We start from the raw sequence: 22,090 nt of genomic DNA on the forward strand, positions 1-22,090 counted from the left end.
GACCATTCTTACTCAAACCCCGACAGTGCTCTATTGCAAAAAGTTAAGAAAGCAATAAATCAATGATGAAGTATTTATGAGAACTAGTTACTCCACATGAACCTGCATGGCTTCCTCATACCAAGGCATCTAACAACCTGGGTATTTGCCCAAGCTTTCTCTTCAGCCTCCGTGCTAAAGAGAGCTGGCCACAAGGTGAGCAGTCCCCTCTCCTCGTACAGTCTACTTTTATGCATTGGAAGATGCTGCTCAGTTGCATCAACCATTACTTTCAAAATCCTTTAAACTGGGAAGAAACGCCTGCAGGAAGGAAAAGTGAGCGTGGAGGTGCTTTACAAAAGAAAGCAGTTATAATAGAAATGTCTTTACCACGAATCCAGGCACAGAGATTTTAGTCAAGGCCCTTTGGCAAAACATTACCAAAAACTTACAACTTATAAATAATTGTTCTCTTTTTATGCTCTATAGACTTCTCTTCCATAAGCAAAAAATATCTGAACTACTGACGAAGGGGAAATACTCTGCTGTCTTATTTTGTAAGAAATTGCCATGTCCTTTCCCGCATTCTCCACTAGCTCAGGCCAGCTCGGGTGAGCAACAGGTGTGAGGGATCTCACATCTGGATCCTTCCCACCAGGGCTCTTATCAGTTGGCATAGTCCATCTAGTACTTAACACACAGTAGGGACTCAAAATGGCCACTGAACACACAACTATATCGAATAAATGAGAATATTTTCTCATCGTAGTTTTTAAAAATGAGAAATAGCATGCAAGTGGCAAGAATGTGCAAAGACAGAGGGAAGAGGCGACCAGCCAGCTCCTTACTGGTTATACTCAGATTCTCTTCAGCTCATTTACAAAGACACCACAGAGCAGCCACATGTTAGGGTCTTTTCCAAGATCTGTAGATGCTGACATTCAATTTTTTTTTTTAAGGTTTCATAGCTTTCTCCTTTCTATATACCTAGGGAACATATTTTTACAGACCTTTCCTCTAAACTAGAATGATACTGAATTTGGCTTTGTCATGCTTTGCCCTAAGTTTATCGCCCAGGTTTGCTGCTCTGTTCTTGAATGTCTTCTCACTACAGAGGAGGAGGCACATATTCCATCTCTCAAATACAGTGTCCAAGCAGCTCTCTGTGATTCAAGGATGGTGTCTAGCCAGCTAACAGTAGTGTTCGGATGCTGCTTATCTTGTGAGGGTTACAAAGAAAGGATTTCTCAAAGGAGGAGAGGGTAGGAAGAATCCATTTTCATCTCACAGGAAGGCAAATGTAGAGATTACCCTTGATTAGCCAAAACTTCTTTTAAAAAGCACAAGCCCCAATGAACCGAGGCGCAGTGTGTGCCTCACGCTCCCTCCTGCCTCCCTCAGAAACAGAGGCCCCAGCTCACTGCCACATCTGAAGCTGCCCACACTTTTAGAAAAGCACCAGGGATCTCCTGGAATTCGATCTATGCACGCTCAGGAGCCCTGGGCTAATTTTAATTCTGACCTGTTCTGACCATGGCGCTATTAGAGCTATTTTTACTTAACTCCAAAATAAAATCTAAACAGGCTCCAGATTAATACCTCTGTATTAGAGACACAATGCATTAACAAAATGATAATAAATTGCCTCAACTTAGCTGCAAATATAGCTGACCAGTAGGGCATTTGTTAACAAGACATAGCACAACAGTAGGTCAAACAGGAAAATGCATAAATCATCTGAAAGCATTTGACTAAATTTAATCACCTGTCATTTTTTAAAAATCTGGAATATGATACTACTTTTTCAAAGAGCGTTACACTATTTTACACCAAAAGCCAATGTCATACTCATTAGTAAATACAAAAGACATTTTCCTTAAGCTCAGGACTGATATACAGGGGCCCACAGTTTTTACCCTGAGTTATTAATATGCTGAAACCTTTATAAAAGAGAAAGGGTAACCTGGGGATAACATAATTCTTTACCTATAAGACCGAGGACAATCACTACAAAATTAAGTTGATTAAGTAAAAAATACTAACGTATTTCAAGAAGACATAAAGTTTAAAGAGGGACATGTTGGGGGATGTGGAGGGATATGTTTGGGATATGGAAGAATTTAGAAGAGGAAAATGAAGGAGAATGTTAAATTTTATTGATCCCATTGATGAAAATTATAAGAATAAGGAAAAATAAAAATTAGAGTTGAAAAAATATTTACACATCTCAAAACTCTAAGTAAGAAATTCTATAAACTTTACATCATAGGCATAAAAAACATTTGAGGAAGTCACAAAGCATACCAGGACAGAATAGCCAGCTATGGGAGATTCTGAATTAATATATGCTTATTAAAATCCCAAGCAGAATTCCGACACATTTCTAAGATTTGGGCAGGTGTCTCAAAGTTAACATAAGTTAATTGTGAGGCTAGACAACGAGGAATACAGACTGTTTGAGTAAGTACTAGGAGAAAGAATTTTCCTAGCGAAAAATTAACAGATATCACAAGGCCAACTAAAAATATTTTCAAAAATCAAAGGATAGATAGCTCAGGCTTGAACTGACTTTTTAAATATACAAATGTGTTAGGAATCATCCAACATTAGACAATAAGTAATTAGTGCAAATTACTAGCTAAAAACTTGTTTTAATTTGTGTGTGTGCATATGTGTGTGTGTGTGAGTGTGTGTGTACATGTTTGCTTGTACTTACTGCTCTCCCACAGAGACCTCGTGCACAGACTGCCTCCTCCCCCTGTGCTATACAGAATACACAGCCGGCATTCCTGGTTGCTGTTAAAGCACATAATATGGAATATGTATTAACTCACAAAGCCACACAGTAGAGAGAAATGCCACCTGTTCTGTACTGACAATGACATTAAATGAAGATGCACACTATGGCATGCAGCACCATTGGCCCAGTGAGGGAAAGACACACTAAGGAGAACCATACACTAAATATTAATAATGTTAGTGCAGAATTATAAGAGGTGGGTTTTTTCCATCTTTTTTATTTGTTGTACTTCTATTTCCCAAGTTATCTAGCTTTTAAACTTGCAGTTTTCAGTAATGAAGAAAATGCTAATTGGAAATGAGAAACACAGGGGAAAACCTACTAAAAAATATGACTGGGGGCATAGGCATTGAAGAAGGGAAAGAAAAAAAAAGAGAGAAGACCAGAGACACAGAGCAAAAAGCATGCTTAAGTAACTAAGAAAAAAACTGATGATAATAGATAAAACATCTTTCATTACTATTAGTGAAATTCACCTTTGAAACTATAAAATACCAAACTTTTGCAAAGGTTAAAAACTGGAATCGGTTGCTGAAACATCACTTGGAAAGAGCACGCTTACATATTGTAAATTAGAGCGGCAAATTGGGGTCTGATAATGTTGTCCAGGTTGACTGCAAACTCCTGGGTTTTAGCAACCTTCCTACCATGAGCCCTTGAGAACTTAGGACAACAGGGATGAATCATCATGTTTGCTTGTGACAGTTTGGGGAAGCATTTTTTACATCACCTATTGGGAGTCTCTTTTAAAAGTACCTTGTGAGGGCCTGAAGAGATGGCTCAGAGGTTAAGAGCACTGGCTCTTCTTCCAAAGGTACTGAGTTCAATTCCCAGCAACCACATGGTGACTCACAGCCATCTATAATGAGATCGGTGCACTCTTCTGGCCTACAAGCACACATGCAGGCAGAATACTGTATAATAAATAAATAAATAAATAAATATAAATAAAATTTAAAAAATACCTTGTGAACTTCTAGGACTTCGTAAGCTAAAGAGATAACTTGAAGATAAGCATGATGTGCACCTTATAATCTGCAAGGTTGTGGCAGGAGGATTGTTTAAGCCCAAGAATGTGGGCCAGCCTGGGCTACTTAGGAATATCATAGCGCAAAATGTAAAAATAAAAAATAAAAACTGTGGGGGAATGTGATCCACGGTAGAGCATATGCAAGGCTCTGGGCCCAATCCTCAGGAAAGGAAGAGGGGGGAGGAGAGAGAGAGGGAGGAGGGGGAGGAGGGGGAAGAACAAGAACAAGAAAAACAAGAAGAAGAACAAGAACAAGACGAACATGAACAAGAAGAAGGGAAGAAAGGGAGGGGGGAGGGAATAAAACTAGAAATTTGGTCAATAGTTACACAGAAATCAAGTGGAGATTAGCCACAAAACAGCCAACAATAGGGGGATGTATAAACCTTCTACAGAGCTGCCACATGAAGAGGCTGGCTATGGTGGTGCACACATCTAAGCCAGCTACTCTCTGTAATCTCAGCTGCTCTGCAGGTGGAAGCAGGAGAGCTACAGTTTTGAGATCACCAGGAATGTGCAGCAAGGCTCTATCTCAGAACAGAAGCAGAGGGCTGTCTGTGTAGTTTAGGGGCAGAAAACATCAGAGTGCGAGGCCTAAGTTTAATGCCTAGAATAAGGAGAAGGGGATGTCCATGAACCCAGAACCACACCAAAGTCTGACACAATTTAATGCTGTTGAGACTCTCTCTCTCCTTGATTGGGTATGATGCAACCCAGCATCTAACATTCTGTGTGATCTATTCACAGGCTGATCTCAATTTTGATTTGGAAAGCCAAAGCCTAGTACCACCTGTCCTCAGGTAGGAGACTTTGGCAAAGTCTTGAGTCTTCCAGTAGACCAGTTCCTTCAACTCTCAATACCAATGGTCAAATTTGGATGCCCCTCCTTTCCAGTCCTCAATTTTAAATCACTGTTTGGCATAGCCCAGAGTCAAAGAATCAGTTAAATCACAGACAGATGTACAACGTGTGTATTAATTATTAAAAGATAAAATATGCAGGCTGGGAAGATGGCTCAGTCAGTGATGTACTTGCTGTGCATGCACAAGGACCTGAAGTGGATCTCCAGAAACTTGCTTTAAAAAAAAAAAAAAGGCCAAGGTCAGTGGCATGTGCTTGCAATCCCAGAACTGGGGAGACAGAGACAAGCAGACGCCTGGAGTGGGCTAATCGTCCAGCCTAGCTGATCAGTGAGTCCCGCGGTCAGTAAGAGACCCTGTCTCAAAGATAAGGTGGACAGGGATGGAGGAAGGCATTCAGAATCAACTTGTAGCTTCACACTCATAGGCATGCATGTGCGTACACAACCCATATACGCACAACAATGCATAGAACTTCAGTTGTTAAAATGAAGTTTGTATTAAAGATTGTTTTAACCCTTAAACAGGTGACATACTTTACGACATGATTGCTGGGACGGTGGCAGTACAGGGTGGCTAGAAATAAGCTTACTCCCTCGTCCTCTGTAACTAATTTGATCTGGGTTTGCCTGTCTGGGATGTGGACATCTGTCACCTGTTGTCAGCCATCCCATGACTTGACACTGGAGAATCCCCAGCCATTCTCAGTCAGCACTGGGCAATCAAAAAGCCTAGACCCAAGACGTGTCACTGGAGAAGACCCAAGGTTCCCAGAGTGCCGCTGCCACCACCACTGCCACCACCACCACTGCCACCACCACCACCACTGCCATTGCCACCACCACTGCCACTGCCACCACCACTACCACCAGTGCCGCCACTGCTGCTGCTACATTAGCCCCAGAAATGCATCACTGGAAAGCTCCTTGCACACACGCATCATTTTACGCAGATTCTAGATCTTGCCCTTCTTCTTACAGATTCAATTATCAGCTCCTGTCTGCCATGGGCCCAGGGATTGAACCCACGCATCATAGGCAAGCACCCACCCTCTCCTTGAGCTGTATCCTCGGCCCTTAGATTCAAAGCATAGCGGGGCATACTTCTGCCACAACTACTTGTAGTTTTACTAATCTCTACCACTGTGAATTTTTAAATCATGCCCAAGCCACAAGTGAAAGAAAAACCTCAAGCTTTGCAAGCCAGGCAACGTCCAGAACAAACCAGCTTGCTGAGCAGCTCAGGGTCCAGCAGCTGACAAAGAGCTCAGACTCTGCCCTGTCCTCTGAATTCAGTCAGCCTTTGGGGCTGAAGACAAAAAGTGGAGACAAAATTTCCTGCCAAGAGTCTTTAACTTCCGTGAAGAGTATCTACCTCCCAGAGATTGACAAAACAGGCTGATGGGGGAACAACACTGCAGTTCTTCCATGCAAACATTTCACTGGTGAAAAGATGTTCACCAATGAAGTCTGGTCTTGTTTTGTAGAGTAACAAATGAACTGACACGTTCTTTAGAAGTGACAGAGCTTGAAGCAATACCAGTGATATCCAAATTAAAGTGAGTTATACGATATTTTAACCCCAGACGTGTACAGCGTGCACGGGGTCACATGTGTTTTTCCCAAATGATTTTCTTTCCACTCCCTGGATTTTCCATACTCAGTAATATTATATACTTTAAACTTACAATGAAGTCATCAAAACAGAGTCTCTCCTTGCTTCTGCCTCTTCTTTCATTCTGAATAAAGAAGCTTCACTGTTTAATTATTGCAATGTAGCTAATTGCTCCTACCAAGAAATAAACATACACAAATGTCAGCTGACTTTTAGATGAGAGCGCACCCACAGACAGCCCCTCTGACAGAGACCTTTCACAGTCACTGTGAGTGGTGGGCAGTGGAGGCTATAACCTGGCCACGCCAGTGTCACCACCAAGCAGAGAGATGTAACAGGTCTCAGGCACACTGATAATGACTCTGTCTGATACCAACTGGCCAGTTACTATTTATTAGGCCTGTCAGGATTGACAACTCTCTTGTTTCCTCTGGCGGGTCCTCTGCAGTTACCTGAGTGCTCTCAACCTCAGTAAAGCGATACTGCCATTTGGGTGGGGGGGTGGAGAGGACACTTGGAAATCTGTACCCCTTGAAGACAGAGGGTAGAGTTTATATTATAATCCAAATTTGGAACAGAAGCATTATCCTGTACTGCATATCCCAGGCCCGCTGACTGGCTGATGGGAGCTCGAGGAAGACCTGTAACCTCCACAAGCGGCAGCCACTATTCTGGGCTGAAGACCATGAGACCTCAGAGGCCTCAGACAGATCCAGGTACTGAGCTCCTTGGAAACAGCCCAGTTATCAGTGCAGTGAAGAAGTTCAGTTCTTTTCCTGTAAAAAAGCTCACGTTGGCTAATATGTGTTGAATTCTGTTTGTTTGTTTGTTTGTTTTTTCAAGACAGGGCTTCTCTGTGTAGCCTTGGCTGTCCTGGACTAACTTTGTAGACCAAGCTGGCCTCGAACTTACAACGATCCACCTGCCTCTGCCTCTCGAGTGCTGGGATTAAAGGCATGTGCCGCCACCACCCGGCTAAGTTCTTACTTTATAGTAGGGGGTGTTCTTGGTGCTTTACATGAATTATCCCACCCAATTTCACAAACTCTTACATAAGTAACACTATCACCCTCCACTGTGTATGCTCGGGCATTTCAGCCATGTATCTTGCAGGAAGCCACACCAGTTGTTAGCAGTAGAGCCAGGATATAAACAGTCCAAGCAACCTGCATCCAGAACCCGAACTTATGGAATGAAATGAGGGAAAACCCAGAATTACATTTCTTTCACGTCAAAATCTGTGGGTTAAAGAGCATGCATATTGTATCTTTACTTGGGATGTAACTACACACACACACACACACACACACACACACACACACACACACACATGCTTTCATACAACATATAAGGCAGAGCCCCAATATATAAAGCAAGGAGACATGGGACCAATCAAGAGACACAGCATGAAAGGCTGGGGTCTCTACTATCAGCATCTCACTCATCAGACAGGTTCTAAACACTCCTGGAACACCGTTGAAACAAACAGCAACAAGAGAAACCCTGGTCCAAATGATTATGTCCCAGAATTAGAAGCTCGAGAGTCAGAAATCACAAGAAAAGACAAAAACACTCCTCTTGGCTGTCATGGAGGACCTAAGGGAACCTGATCCTTGCCTGGACACTAAACAGCCTCGGTCTGAGGAGCAGAGGGGCCAGGGGAGGTGAAATTTGGAGCAGAAGAGTCGGAATAGGCAAATCCAATAAACAGGCAGAGCCAGCGGCTGCAGGAAGGCCAGCAAGCAGCCTGTGGTGAGGAGGGAGGCTCAGCAGCAACAGAGGTGGGAGCAGGCGTGCAACGCAGGTTCTGCTCACCCAGCCTGTTCCTCAGGCCACAGCCGTCAAGTGCCATGACAGAACAATGATAAGAACTTAGCAGTACCTCAGCAATCAGTAACTGAAGGGAAACAAAACCAGTTGCATTGCCCTTCTCACCAAATCAAACGTTGCCTTTCCCTTATACGCAGAGGCCCCGGGCTCCTCAGAAGGGCCTGCTTTGGGAATCGCAGGGCACCCAGTGAAAAGCACCAAGAGACTTGGATCCACTGCACAGCTGTACCTGAAAGCGCTGTGGAACCCTTCGCAAGAAACTTAGCCTCGTAGGGCCTCGGATTCTGTCTGGTCCATTTTCTCTTCTGCTGTGATGACTGACTACACATCGACTGGTTTAAGTGATGTAAATTTGTCACAGAACAGCCCTGGAGGTTAGAAATCTCTGCTGGGTTTCAAGGCTGCTTCCTCCAGCGGTCTCCAGGGAAGAATTTGTTTTCTTGCCTTTTCTCCACCCTTTAGACTAAGGGTCAAACCCAAACCCTACACATGCTACAGTCGTGTTTTACCAGCCTGTATCCTTTATCTCTTTTTACATTATGCAAAACACCTCTCCCTCTACAGATCCTGGCCCTCCAGCTCCCTTTTATAGGGGTTGTATGCTTAGACTGAACCCACATAGAAATCCAAAATCACGTCTTTAAACACATCTGCAGAGTCCATTTGGTCATGTGAAGTGCTACATACATCCAGATTCCAGGGACTCACCCTTGAATGTCCTTGACCTCCCACATACGCTTCCCAAACACCAAACAACACTTTCACAGTGAAGAAGCCAAAATGCTAGCAGCTAACTTGTTGACTAGTTAGTATAGGTGAGGGCCTACGCAAAGCACTGTAGGTGAACCATCTTACTCACGTCTCAGTGCAACCCTGAGAAATTACTTTTATTACCTTACAAAACAAATTGTTTGTCTAGGGTTATAGAACTGGCTAGGAACAAGATTTAAGTCTACTCAGGTAAGCTTGGGTCTTGAGATTCTGCCTTTGATCAAGAGTGTCCAAACCTATCCTTTCAGCCATGATAACTGGCAGGGAGAAAACACAAAGACCACTGGGGGGCTTCAAAAGGTACTCGGGTCCCCTGGCTAGAGACAGGATCCTGTAGAGTCCTGGGTGAAAAGAACCCACAGATGGCAGAACACTCAGGACATAGCCCTCGTATGCGAAAGCAAAACTTTGGGTTTGCCAAAAGGCCACGAAGAAGCCACCTAGACCTGAGATTGCAGGGGAGAAAGGAGCTATAAGAAGTCTGTTCCTATCTCCAGCTAGAATAACCCTGCCATCCCATCTGACCTTAAAGAAAGAATTCATGTAACTCCTGGAGAGACTTCCTACTGAGCCAGGTAGATCTAGACCCTATGACACAGGCCAAAAAGCCTAGGAACCCTAGTGGGCCAGCAAAATGGCCCTGTCATCACTGAACTTCCTTTACACTAAGACTAAGCCATCTCCTCCACCACAACAGTCATGAACACACAGGCCCCCACGAGCCACAAGTCTCAACACAGTCCAGTGGCCTCTCCACTATTCACAATAAATGACCTCTTTTTTTTCCTCCCAATTCCCACATAGCCAATGGGTACAATCCAAATACCACTGGCAGAAGGCAAGAAGGGGCAAGCTGCACAATCACTATGCATGCCTGATAGAGTGGATTGAGTAGTCAAAGCTTTCAAAGCTCAAGAATGAAACAAGTTAGCCATAGCTTTATCTGAAACTTCTCAATGAGATGAATTAAAGCTATTAAGTGTCACCCAGTCACTTGTATGGATCGTGAGCTCAAATTCAGATGCAGGGCAGCACAGTGGTCAAGAGGATGGATTCTAGAGGCAGCCTGCTTCGATTGAGTCTCAGCTATGACTTAATAGACATTAATCTTCTGCCACCTCTGCTTTCCCATCTTCAAAATGGACTTTATAATGGAAGTCCACACTCCTCAGTAGAAGCCAAGAAACTAGCTGTGATATAGAAATCATTTTGGCGGTGTCCACAAAAGGGAGTGTGGTTCCCAACCTTCCTGATGCTGTGACTCTTTAATTCAGTTCCTTGGGTTATGGTGACCCCCAACTATAAGATTATTTTTGTTGCTGCTTCATAACTATAATTCTTCTACTGTTACGAATCACGATGTAAACATTGTTGGATTTTCCAAAGAGGGTCACCATCCACAGGCTGAGAACCACTTACGTGAGGTGTGTATATGCCCAATATTACTCAACTCCTCTGTCTGCTATTTCTGCAGTAAAGATGTATGAATAGTTGCTACCATCTAAGAAAGGAGGAGACTATTGCAAAGTCGTATTAGGCTGGACCAAGTTTTGCTGCCAAATCTATAAATCCATGGAAGGCTACTGATAAGGAATCAGATCTCTAGCACTTCGGCCCAATGTCCTAGGAACTAAATAAGTTAACAGATGAAGTGTTTGGAACACTGTGTGGTATTATTTTCATCAACATAGACTCAACAGGGGATTATAAACAGGAAATTTTAAACTTACAGTCAATTTTCATTTGCAAACCAATTCGCTTTGGAGGCTAACTCCGTGGAAGCACTTCTCCAGGGCAGGCGTTTCTGAGATAATGGCAGTGCCCTGTGTGTGCACTGTCTGCTAGCCACATGGAGCATCCAAGCACTTAGATGTGCTTGATTTCATTTGTTTTTAACTCATTTAAACCTAACCATATGTGGCTAGTGGCTAGCATATGGACAAGGCAGCCACCGAGAGCTATGCTCCCAGTCTGCACATGAAAACCTACTTAAGGCATAAGTCAACTGAATTACCATTGAATTAACAAGCCTGGGTTCTGCATCCAGGAAGCCAAAGGGTAAGGGAAAATCCTAACTGCCTTGCCAGGCCTCACAGCTGGTTTCTGACATACTCTTCCTCTTTTATCCCCATCGCATTAATCTATAACGCTCATCTTCTCCACCCAAGGCTCATGAAGCTTCATGCTTTTCTAAGCCCCATCCATACCTTCCGTCATTTGTCAAGTAACCCCCAGAAAAGTACAGGAACCAGGCAGGGCTGAAGCAGCTGACCTGTGCAGGCTGCTTGTGGAAGGCAGGGTCCGCCAACACACATATACCTACAGAACAGCCATGCTCTAAGAAAATGCCCCCTCTACTCACAAAAGCCCTCGCTGTGCCCAGTCCCTTTCAGTTTTCCTTTATTCATTTCAAAATATGTAACAAACTGCACACACCAAACAAATGCCATCAAATGCCTTTCTAGGAAAGACCAAAGAAACACGTAACCAAGAAAAAGAAAAGAAAACCAACCGTCTTCGTGGACTCTAGCCTCACTGAACCCCACCCGCTTAAGTATAAAAATTTTGATGACAAAGGTCAAATCTGGAATGCATCAAGGAGCCTGCCTTACTAGAAGGAGTGGGGAAGCATCCCATCCAGCCTCTTCTTACCTCTAACCTAGTCTGGAGCGGAAGATGACCGGAGCACAAAGCAAATTGCCCCTGGGAGCTGTCAACCAAGGATGTGCTGATGGGAAGTGTTTCCCTGGTTCCTTTTAGTTACATCAACTCCCCCAAAATAGAGCTTTACTTCGTACAAATCAGAGTCTTAACGTGTAATACCTGCCCGCAATTATTTCTAGAGAGTCTTCGAGTGGTAGGTATAAGGCCAGGAAAGTCTCAGCAAATACCCTGGGTGAGAAAATGACACATCTATATGAGTCTTAATGATCCATTGAAGGAATCAAGCCGGGTGGGGGGGGGGGAGGGCACTAGCTGTTTCAGGCTCGGGCAAAAAACTTGAAAGTGAATGCTATTTAGCATTTAGAACCACCACTGGGAAGACCGGAGGAAATCTATGAGGAAGAGCAAGCTCTTACCATCCATGACCCCTTAATACAGTTAGTTCCTCATGTTGTGACCCCCAACCACAAAATTACTTTCATTGCTACTCCATTACTGTAATGTTGCTACTTTTTTGAATCGTAGTGTTAACTATCTGTGTTTTCCGCTGGTAGTAGGCGACCCCTGGGAAAGGGTCGTCGCAGGCAGGCTGAGAACCACTGTTCTAGTGCATTAGTCGGAAAAACCACAGTTGTGTATGGTATCAGAGGGATAGCGCCCTCTTCCTGTACTGACAACTCGAAAGCCATACTGGGCATCTACGGAACCACCTGCTACCACTTCCCAAGACTGGCTTGCGACCGTTCCTCCTGGGTTCCAATGTTCCTGGCCTATTCTGCGGCTTTGGCCTCACCCTGCCCCTACAACAAGGAACCCTACCAATGCTGATGAAATTGTGAACTCTGTACAAAAAAAATTTTTTCAGCGAAGTCGACTCTAGTTATCTATTCAGACAGCTTTTTTTTTTTAATGGCACAGAAATCATTTAATGAGGAATATTTCTTGTACTAATAGATTTCATCCATTGAACCAAATGTGCCGTGGTTTAAATGTAAGGGGTTAGGGGGGGAGCATATTTACACTGTGCACTTAACTTGGGCCCTGGCCAAAGAATTGTGTATCTGGGTTATTTAGAAGGACTTTAAAGAAAAAGCATAGCCATTCTCGAAGTCACCAGTTAGAGAGAGACTGGTCCTGTACTGTTTCCTAGGAGTCTGCAGATAAATCTCTCTGGAAACAAAGTCTGAGAACTTTCTTGAAATACGTTGCTGAGTCCCGCCACGAAAGGGACCTCTACTTTTCTTTGTATTGGCCACTTCCACACCACACACACAGCATGAAATGGTGAGCCAAGGCCGGGGTTATTGGATGACCTCCAGTCCCGTATTTCCCCAGGCTGCCTAGGCTGTCCCCCGGAGGCGGGAGCCAGAGCCACCAGGTACGCAAAGTCAGTCAGGCTGTTGCTGGGCGCGACTCCAGCCGGGAGAGCACCCAGCCCAGCTCTCTCAGTCTGCGGTCCTCGGGGACCCAGCGGCAGAGCCGCAGGCTCACCTTAGATCTCCAGCCAGTTGAGCGGCGGGCCCCAAGTGCAGCGTCCCTCGGGGACCTGGTCCGCGCGCGTGCGTCCCCAGAGACGTGGGGAATCCCGGCTACCGAGTATGAGCCACACAACCAATGCCCAGGAGCGCGCAGGAGCAGGGCAAGTGCCCGGGAGCACAGCGGGACGCGCAGCCGCCGTTCACTGCTCCAGCCCGCCGCCCCCGCCGCCCGCCGGCGCTCAGGGGCGCAGCCCGCGCGTCTCGCCCCAGCAGTGCGCCCTGCCCGGAGCCGAGCGGAGCGGGGCGGCGTGGGCCCCCGCCCTGGGCCGGGCTTTCCCAGAACTCGCCCGCGGGGTGAGAGGCCGCGAGCGCCACCGCGGGCCGCCGGGCGACCAGGGGAGCGGCTAGTGCCTGGCCCGCCCCCGACTCGCCGGCCGGTCCCGCCCCCACTACCCTGCCACCCCACCCAGACAATCTTGGAGACCCCTGCCTGGCCCCCTAGCCAAGGAGCCCAGAAGCCACCATCTACCTTAGGCCCAAGGGGGAGCTGGCTGCAGCTGTGCCTTGGGTCACCATTCTCCCGACAGAATGGGAACTCTGCCTTCCCTACTGCTGACCAGTCCGGGGTGACAGACCCAGAAACTGAGGCCTGAGGTTACTAAATGACTTAAGCAAAGTTACTCTAGTAGGTGTCAGCAGGGAGACTCAGGTCACGGTCATTCATCCATTCATTTCGCAAGCACTTGCCAAGCACTATCGCTGTGCTCAAGACACCCATCCCTCTTGCTGTGTGTGATCACACATGCTTGTGACTTCTAAACCGCACCTCTAGAAAACACCAGTGCCCGTTTGGTTTTCCGAAGCAAATCTGGAGGTTTTCACAGCTGCGAGAAACTGCCGGCTCTGCGTCCTTGGCTACTGGCAAAAGTTTTATGCCCTGTCTGCACTTAGGAGAGCCAGAGACCTGGAGAAAAACCAAACCTCCTCCCGTTTGCCTAAACCTGTGCTTTCCTTCTTTGTTACCTATTTTACAAAGACCTTAAGCCTGACACTCTCCACATTCAACCAAAACTGATTCTTTTGGCCAACAACTCATATCTGTCTTTCCCTTGGACCTTCCTACCACAGCCATAGTTTCTCCTCCACAACTTCAGTGCAGAACTCTTCGCTAGCTCCACACTAGCTCTCATCTTGTGAGGAGACCCCCATGCCCTAGGCAGTAGGAACCACACAGCAGGATGTGTCCAGCCCCCCATGCCCACCCCAACACTACCTGTAACTTCAATGAGCTCTATGCCAGGATCATGGCTGCCTCCCACCGGCTCTGCTCCTGCTCAGCCTAGGTCCTCCTTAAAAACGAGATCTCCCCTCCTTGGAGCCTCTAGAGCCCAGGAGAGGCTGGAGCAAAAATGCACAAGACAGCCAAAGAATTCTGCCCATAAGAAAAATCTGCCAGCCCTATCCTTACACTGTTTTGCTGCTTTCTTACCACTGGGATTTTAATGAAAACTAACGTTACTGCCTCCCACTAGAACTGGTTTGGGAAGGCCTGAGCAGATGGCTTTAGGGGCAAATTCTTTGTTGAGGATGCACTCTGGATTGTAATTTTAGACCAATGACAAATAAATAGTCATTTGCCCTAACCTTAGAGTTGGACAGGTAAGTGGAGGGACAGGAGGAAGCACCTTCATTGGTAGATAAGCAGGATGGGCTTTTACTCAGCATACGACATTACACTGTGGTTTGTATAATTTCTTTAATGACTTTAGTAATCCAGGTATTATCATCACCTGGTACCCCCAGACTTCTATTTGGTTGTTCTTTCTTTTAAGATAGATGTGGGAATTAGATTCCTGCAAAGCGCTGGATATGCAGCAGTTACCATCAAATCCTCCAACTGAGGCACTACACTATTGAAAACCAAGACAGATCAATGTAGGTCCGATAAGCAGAAAGCTGATCACCTAAGTGTCATGATCCACAGGCCCCACCCCTACAAAGGATGCCTTTCCCAAACCTTTGAAGAGAGTCTGCACATCAGTGTTCCCCAGCTCACCCCCTCTGCAAATGCCACTGGAGGGAGCCTAGCCCCTGAGGCTGCCTCACCGCATTGGAATGTCTGAGCTAACAGTGCTTCCAGAAGGTTCATTGCTCCCTCTGAACAGCACTGCCCAGACTTTCTGGAGATTTTAATTCACTCCGCAACCTCGCCAACAGTTGCATACAAGGTGCCTTTTTTTACACCCTGCTCTCTGTTCAGTCAAACATGCAGACCGTCGCAGGGGCACAATGGCTCCATTCAAGACTTTTTCAAAAAGTAGAGCATATAACCTCTGCGCTGTGGGTTGCTGCCAGCCACTATCTGCAGGAAGAAAGGCTGTCAGATAAAGCGCCTGAGAATCGGAGAAGCGCTGGACAATTTCCATGGAAAATTCAGTTCCGAGAAGCAAGTCTGCATCTCAGTACAGAGAACCATTCTGCTCAGTAAACAACAGCTTCAAGAAATGATGCCGTGACACAAATAGAGAGAGCATCTCTGTTGGAAACTACAGAAGGAAGCGCACCATCTTTTTTGAAATTGGTACTGAATAGACCACTCAACGGGAAAGGACTTAAACGGGACTCCTTAAGATTGAAAGTTTAAGTCATAAAATCATTTACCAGCAGGAGGCCCTACAGCCTCCACTGCACATACTACAACAAAAGATGGGCCCTCTGTCACACTCAACAAGCCAGCCAATGGCAACACTGCTCTTAGACAAATCCAAGCTGAGGACTGACTTGAGTGCTCAGTACAGACTACTCCAGTGATTTATGTTAGGCAGCTGGAGGCAATGTGTCTACTGACAGCTGAGACCCTGGGAGGCCGAGAAAGGACTGAAGGTACGACCTTGCTTCCTGAGGCACCGTTTCCTCCAGCTCCTCATTGCCTGCACAGACAGTGCAGACCATCCTAGTCTGCAAATAGGCTAGAGAGCCCAGACAGTGAGAGAGCCTCAACCAGGCTTCCTAGAGTGGCCTTGCCCGTGAAGTTTGACATAGTCAAACAGTTCCAGTTTGTCCACTGATTTTTCTTTTCCCCAACTGGAACCTTTGAGCTGATTTATAACCAGTCCCATTCTTCAGCGCCTCCACATCTGATACAATAAAGAGTCAGAAAAACAAAAGAGTTTCAGGCAACACTGAAGAGGAACTAATGCCTGCCAAAGGAATTATTTAAGTAGAAAATAAAGGACCCACACTGAGTTTTTTGAAAAGATTAGTGAATGAGAAATTCCTCCATGAATGCTTATGTGTCACTTCGGCTAGCATCCCTAAACCCTGTCATTAATAATTGCCATCTTGTGCACATGCCTGCTCTTAACCATTCCTACCGGATAGTAACCCTGAGGTAATAGCAACCATCCAGGCCTCAACATTGTGCCATCCTTGCATTTCTGCACTCATGGAGGAATCTTTGAGCTGCACTCATGCCTTGCTTTGTTGATGTCCATTTAAATAATAGTTTTTATGAGTATTGTTTCCTCTTTGGTGTGTTTGCTCTGGTGCCAGGATGAGGACAGTGAAGAGGTCAGCAAAGCTCCCACCTTCCTGGTACTGATATCCTGGCAGGAATACATCTAAATAAATCAAGAGGCAGGTAACAAACGCCCTCCCCTGCTTCTTATAGCCGATGCTCCTTTTCCCTGTGTGCAAACAAGAAGTCTGAGTTGAGCAGTTTAGAAAAGAGGAAACAACCTCTCCCTCTCTCTCTCCTCCTTTCTCTCTTTCTCCCTCCCTACGTTTTTAATATATAGAAAGAAAAGGAAGGAATAATCATACAACCTATATTTCTTAGAAGGTTACGTAATGCCAGATACAGTTATAAGTACAAATTCACTCACTGGACTCTCACAACAAATCTGTGAAATAAGTACTACAATAATTTCTATTTATGTGAGAGATAACTGGGGCACAAAAGAATAGGGTCCATTTTCCTGGTTTATAAATACCCATAAAAGAACCAAGTAGTTTGGTTATAAGATTTCTATTCTTCACCATTAATCTAAAGACAGTAGCCGTAGTGAGTTACAGCAGAGTGAAAGACCCCAGGCCACGGTGAGACATACCCTATCACTCTTTTTTTTTTTTTTAAGAATTGGAATTTTGACATTTTGCTCTAGTTTTTGCTTTTTAAAAAAATATTCACTTATTAATAGAAAATGTGAGTCCTTAAACTTTTATCTGTTTCAGGGTTATTTTGATAATGTGTGTCCCTTGTGCTTACATCTGAATTTTAAAATTAATTTGTGTGGAAAAGATAGCTGGTATTTTGATAGGGATTGTGCTAAAGCTGTAGATTCATCTGAATCCATTTATATCTAAAGATGAAAGAGTGTGGAAAAATTTTAATAGATGTAAAAATTATAGTCTGGGGATATAGCTCAGTGGTAAAAATGGTTTCTCGGTACATCTAAGGCCTTGGATCTGATCCCAGGCAATAAATAAATTTCTTCCTCACTGTCCTTTGCCACCTCTTCCATAACTCATACCATAACCAGGGTTCTCTGGTGCATAGTGGGGTATCACATTTGATACCTTGTTAATCACAGGCCACATGGTCCTTGGCATTTCCACCTTTCACTGTGTCAAAGATTGCCCCATGTCTGCACATAGGGAATGTCTCCTCCACTAATCCTGGATTTTATTCTATAGCCATGTCATTACTTACCCATCCAGACTCCTGCTCATGGAAATTGAGTTTGCTTCCAAGCATTCTCTATTACAGAAAAAAAAAGTGATGAACAGCTCTGAGCACATATCATTTCATCTCCAGATGAATAATATTTCTATAGTGTAGAATGCTAGAAGTCCCAACTACAGGGTCAAAAGGCTTCAGATGTTTTAAATGTAAGGGCTGATGCCAAATTGCCTGTGATAGAGGTTGTAACCATTTATATTTCCTCTGGCGATGTATGTGAGCCCTTGTTTTCCCTCCACTTGGCCAACAAAGTCCTTTTCAAACTTCTTGAGGCTATTCCAAAGGAGGCTGCTGGCATTCCCTGCTGGGTGTGTCATTTACCTTGGCACCCTGCCTCCTTTGTGGGAGGGAGGTTTGCTGGCCAGGGTGTCCTTGCTAGAGATTTTTCCACACCTGTTTAGCCTTCACTGTATAAGGCTTCTCTTCTTGGTGCCTTTAAGAGCTGTGGTGAGGCCTGTTCTCGTTCATCTTTTAGACGATATGATCATCTCCCTGAGTGTTTAAAGGCCTATTTCTTCTAGTATATATACAAGAGTCAAGATGACTCATGCAGCAAACAGGTAACAAAAATCCTAAAACTTCTCGACAGAAACATGCAATTGTGTTGCTGTGGTCTCAAAGTTGAGAACCAGCTTATGTAAGAGACTTTAAGAGAGAGAGAGAGAGAGAGAGAGAGAGAGAGAGAGAGAGAGAGAGAGAGAGAGAGAGAGATGTTTAGACTATGTTTCCCAGCTAGTAGCATTATTTGAGAGGGATGCAGAATCTCTGGGGGGGGGGGTGAGACCTGGCTGGTGGAAGTTGGGATGGATTCCTGAAGGTCACAGCCTAGCTCTTCCCCAGTCCCGCTGCACCCTGCTTCCTGGTACTGTCAGTGTTCTCCTCCTCCTCCTCCTCCTCCTCCTCCTCCTCCTCCTCCTCCTCCTCCTCTTCCTCCTCCTCCTCCTCCTCCTTCTCCTTTGCCCACTGTCATGGACAGGGGAGCTGTCCCTCTCTGCCTTCCATGTTGTAGTGCACTGAAATTCTCAGAAATCATAAATAAAAAGAAACTTTTACCCTCTTAACTTGTTTCTATCACATCGTTTGATCACAGAAACTCAAAAATAATGAATGCCTCACATAGGCTGCACAACCATATGGGGGGGGGGGTGCGGGGGGGGGGGGAGAAAAACCAAAATGAACAAAGTGAATTAACAAAGAAAACCCAAAGACTGGGAAATGGAAGTTGTAGCATCCATAAGAAATAAATCATGAGAATTCTCTAGAGAACATCTTTGAATCAGAAAAAAATTATATGAATGAATGAAAGCATGATAGTTCCTATTTTATATTCTAGAAATAAATAAATAAGATCTACGCCCACCCCTGCCCATGGGATAGCTTTTTATACAAACTACTTGGCAGAAGAAACAAGTCCCTTCATGCCTGTGAGAGCAAACGTGAAGATGAGAAGTTGGGATGGCCCATACCTTGTTGAGAAGTCTCAGTTGGTACAACCACACGCAGAGTGATTAGGCAACATCTGGTCTTGTTGAAGATAATCTCACACGGCAAAATCAGGCTCTTGCCTATGTCTACAAACCAGAAGAATTTTTAGAACTCTAGAAATTTCTAGAGGAATTTCATGTATGCACAATGAGATACACTATGAGTTCTTTGCAGTTTGTTTAGGAATTTCCCTCACGAAATGGACAGACTGCAACATACCTGAATGTCCACTTACTGGAGATAGATTGTTAAAGTTGCTTTTGCTTAATCGTGAGATAAACTGCTATGCAGTGTTTAAGCACCACTCCCCTCTTATCAGGAAGGGAAACCTGAATTCATGCCTGGGCCATAGGTCTTTTCTGTCCTTCAAACTGCCATTCAAGTTTTCCATACCTTCTCACACCTTTTTGGCTATTGTAGAACACAATATAGCAAGAAGAAAGAAAGAAAGAAAGAAAGAAAGAAAGAAAGAAAGAAAGAAAGAAAGATCTACCATCTTCATCAGATCTGCTGCGCCTGCTTGCATGAGACCACTAGTGGGCCTGTTACCTGATGTTGTCCCGTCAGTTAGGAGGAGGGAGAGGGGGTCATTGGATCCTCCCTCACCTGAGATGCTAGCAGCCTCTTCCTGCATCCCTCACCACCTATATACAAAGCTACCTCGAGTATTTGTAGCATCAGGGTCCTAGGAGTTGCTGAAGCACATAAACTGGGAAGGGTTAAGTAAAAAGAAGCCACCTCTGCAACTAGCTGTCCTCCAGGCTGGGCTGAGACTCTGGTGGCGGCTGCTCTGCAGTCGCCCACACTCCTGTAAGTATGTCCTTACTCATGCTCTGTCGGAAAGTCCCCTAAACTCATGGGCTCCACAAGTTAGTCTCTGGTGGCGTTGCACTTGGTTTTGTCTTTGGAGCCTCAAAGAAGGAGGTGGACACTTGTTTATGTGTCCCCTGGGAAGGAATTCTCCAAAACCAGCATTATGCTCCATTTATTCCACCACCCTAACAATGTTCTTAGTGCAGTCCCTATATAGTTTTGGATCAGCCCATTCTGCACTTGTGACCTGCCACGTTCACTGGGAAAGCATCTTCCAGAAAATCACCATGCTGTCTTTCACATGAACCACACCATTCATTTTTTTTTCCACTGTGATTTTCAATGATATTCAAATAGCATTATAAAGCACACACTTATTTTGCCTTCTACCCGGCGAAAGTTACCTTTAGACACTTTAAGGTCCTTATGATGTTAGTGAGTAAATTTGTGCTAAAGAAACAAAAGTGGCAGCAGGTAGTGGCAATCATTAGTTACTATGTGTCAAGCCCTAAGCATAAACTACCTGAGCCATTGAGTCATTCGCCTTTTTTTTTTTTTAATGGAATTAGAAGGCTGATGTAGTGAGAATTTAAGATTCTTGAAAAAAACAGTTATGTTATGTGACTATGTTCTTGTTTTAATCCCAGGTGTGGGATATGGGCCTGCTTCAGTTTTTCTGCAGCCATTAACTGTAATTGTCTCATGCACTAGCAGGGGCATGATTTGTGCTAGCTGCAAATAGTTTAATTCTGAGAACTCTTGAGAAGGTACAAAAAACCAGAGACCCCTGTCCCCTCTAGCCTTCTTTCTCTCCTACCTCGCATTGGGGGTTGGAAGGGATTAGGGCTGAATTAAAGGTTGGAAGGGAGGTAGAGGAATAGGAATCCAAATAAAATAGATTAAATAAAATGCCAATAGACTGAGACTTACAGTGTGGAGTTTGTCCAAGTTTACAGTTTACGTGTGTGTGTGTGTGTGTGTGTGTGTGTGTAAGACCTACTTTTCTAAGACAGACGTATTGGCCATGCTGGGACTGCCATCTGTCACTCTAGTAGTAGTCACCAGGGTTGAGTCATCTGATCTGGCCAGAGGGGTGTCCTCTTCTCTCTCACAGAGACACATGCATCTTTCCTGATGTGTGCATTTCCCCCAAAGCTGCACACTTTTTAGAAGACTGTTTTTATTTTACTTTTTTTTTTTATATTTCATTTTTCAGTTTTTTAGTTTTTCTTCAAGACAGGGTTTCTCTGTGTAGCTTTGGCTGTCCTGGACTAATTTTGTAGCCCAGGCTGGCCTCGAACTCACAGAGAACCACTTGCCTCTGCCTCTCAGAGTGCTGGGATTACAGGTGTGCACCACCACTCTAGAAGACTGCTTTTTATAAAGATTCTACAAATAGCTGTGCCCCTCCCCCCCCCCCAGATAGAACCTCCAAGCAAGCTCTCAATGCCAGGATGATTTTCCTGGCACTGTTGGTGGAGCCCCAACCTACCTGTCCCCCTGTGCCCATTACAACGCCCACTTAAACAACATGTCTTTCAGACACAGCATTTATCTGACTTCACTGATCAACTCTGAGTTCTTAGTTTCAAGCTCAAGGAAGGGAAACTGGGAAACTGGAGGGCTGTTCACACACTGGGGCCCGATGGAGTCACCTCTTCAGAGGAGCTGAAATGAACTCAGCGATGAGGGGGGTTAAAAGAAAGAACAGTGAGCCATGAAGCCCCAGAGATAGGACAGAGAATAATAACTGCTTAAGGATCCAAAGTCATCACTGTAAAACTGGATCAGACAGTCAAACCCAAGGCTGAAGGTGAGGACCCAAGGGAGGAGGGAGTAAAAACTGAGAAAATGCCAGCTTATGTGTAGGTGGCTCCTTGGCTTCTGGACACGGATTCAAAGGTCTTTGATCATGGCAGCATCTCCCTTGCGCCTGGGCAAACGTTAGACACCTTTTAAGCTGAGCAGTTCATACCTAGCAGCAGTTACTGTGGACACAGGCAGGTGGCATTGTGCAGGACCTAC

The 22,090-nt window shown here is 44.9% G+C and overlaps 1 protein-coding gene across 2 annotated transcripts in view; it reads right to left on the reverse strand.

The window, feature by feature from the left end:
- The window catches only part of PLCE1 (phospholipase C epsilon 1), a 284,075-nt gene extending 270,687 nt beyond the window's left edge, over nucleotides 1-13,388 (reverse strand). For both annotated transcript variants that reach the window (XM_084754874.1, XM_084754873.1), the window contains exon 1: nucleotides 13,040-13,388. The gene's annotated coding sequence lies outside the window, so the exon portion shown is untranslated. The remainder of the gene's footprint in view (nucleotides 1-13,039) is intronic.
- Nucleotides 13,389-22,090: the final 8,702 nt, after the last annotated feature.

Source organism: Acomys minous (assembly GCF_964271855.1).
Source record: "Acomys minous genome assembly, chromosome: 2".
NCBI classification, from domain to species: Eukaryota; Metazoa; Chordata; class Mammalia; order Rodentia; family Muridae; genus Acomys; species Acomys minous.